This window comes from Panulirus ornatus, chromosome 35 (assembly GCF_036320965.1).
Source record: "Panulirus ornatus isolate Po-2019 chromosome 35, ASM3632096v1, whole genome shotgun sequence".
In the NCBI taxonomy this organism is placed as follows: domain Eukaryota; kingdom Metazoa; phylum Arthropoda; class Malacostraca; order Decapoda; family Palinuridae; genus Panulirus; species Panulirus ornatus.
In genome coordinates this window covers 2,064,871-2,066,640 of record NC_092258.1, presented here as the reverse complement: position 1 = coordinate 2,066,640, position 1,770 = coordinate 2,064,871, and the positions used below count along the sequence as shown (strand labels likewise).

The 1,770-nt window shown below is 40.7% G+C and overlaps 1 non-coding gene across 1 annotated transcript; it reads left to right on the top strand.

Annotated features, from left to right (window-relative positions):
- Positions 1 to 382: 382 nt before the first annotated feature.
- On the top strand, positions 383 to 464 carry TRNAS-GCU (transfer RNA serine (anticodon GCU)). The gene has a single exon. It is a non-coding gene; the product is annotated as a tRNA-Ser (tRNA).
- The last annotated feature ends 1,306 nt before the right edge of the window (positions 465 to 1,770 follow it).

Below are 1,770 nucleotides of genomic sequence, written 5' to 3'. Positions count from 1 at the left end.
ATATATATATATATTTGACGTCACGACGTTTCATCTTACACAATGGCTATTCATCTCTATGTGTTAAAGTATGTCAGTCGGCCATGCTCAGTTATCGTTCTTATTGTAATATTCTACTAATTGGAGTGTTTCTGAGTGACATTAATTCTATTATTATTATCATTATGATTATTATAATCATTATTATCATTATCGTTAAAGACTGAAGAATAAAGGTGATGAAGGAAGATATGGGATGACATACGTGAAAAATGAATAATCAACGTAAAGCAAGTTGCCAGATCATTATGTAGATGATGAACGGGAGATGCAAACACCATTTATACATGAAATAAACTAAATGTAATGATTACACCTTATGTAATGCCTAACATTGCCACCTGACGAGGTGGCCGAGTGGTTAAGGCGTTGGACTGCTAATCCAATACGGTCTCCGTGCGTGGGTTCGAATCCCATCCTCGTCGCATGTTTTCTGCTCCCATGTAGCGTTGTGTGCAATGTATCGCATCTAATGATACCTCACAAGTTAACGATAAATTCTACGACGATTTTTTCTCATTAAAACTTGTTGTATAACACAAGATATCGTAAAATACTGAGGGATCGAACACTGGTAAACATCTTGCAAGGCAGCATTGCTCCCAACAACGCCACCGTCAGATCAAAGATGTTTAAGTGACCAGTTATGAACTTACTCATTCTGATTAACAATTTACCTCGTGTAGATCGTATAAAGAGACCCACGTTGTATTGATTCATACTCGGTAAGCTCAAGTAACAACAACAACAACAACAACTACTACTACCACAAAAATAGCGGTAGCAGAAATTATAATTCATTTGTTGAATCAGTTGTGGCCAATAAACGATAATATATAAATAAAATGAACAAAAAAAGAAAGAAGCTCTTTGAGGACGAGTCCTCTCCGCTGGGTCCTCTCCACTGCGTCCTCTCCACCTGGTTCTCTCCACTGGGTCTCCTCTGCTGAATCCTATCTAGCGGGTCCTCTCTTCTGGGTCTTCTCCACTGGGTCCTCTCTTCTGGGTCTTCTCCACTGGGTCCTCTCTTCTGGGTCTTCTCCACTGGGTCCTCTCTTCTGGGACCTCTCCAATAGCTCCTCTGTGCTGGGTCCTCTGTGCTGGGTCCTCAGCTTCGGCCAGTTGCGTTACCCAACTTCATGTGTGTACCATGAGGATTGATCGCTCCTGCAGAAGAGGATTCCTGTGTAGTTACCACACAGACCACGTCCCACACGGATGACGGCTGCTGCTGCTGCTCTTGCATACACAAATAATAAGAGCAGAGTAAATCAGTCCTTTACGATAAGTTTTCCCTCACAGATGTTATACTGTTCTTCTTTAGTATCATCACAGTTTAAACTAATGCTCACTGATAATCGATTTGTATTGATAATATGTCCATCGAATCCAATTATCAGTGACGCTTTCAAAGTATTGCTTGAATGTAATGAAAGGCGACGTGTCTTTCAACTGTAAATGCACAAACAAACAACAGTTCAAAAAACATACGACACCTTTTATTGGCACATGTGACCCCGGCATGTGCACAGCCTTCTCTCACAGTCGATGGTCGAGTAACAAGTGTGTCCATACTCTCAACAACGCCAGAGAAAGTACATAATTAGAATGATTACTCTGAGAGTTAAGGTCACTTACGAAAAGGTTAGACACGTGATATTTAGCGTTGCGTCCTTACCTCTCGTTCCTCATAATCTATAATAGCCAATTAAGAGCAGGTGATCTCATTAA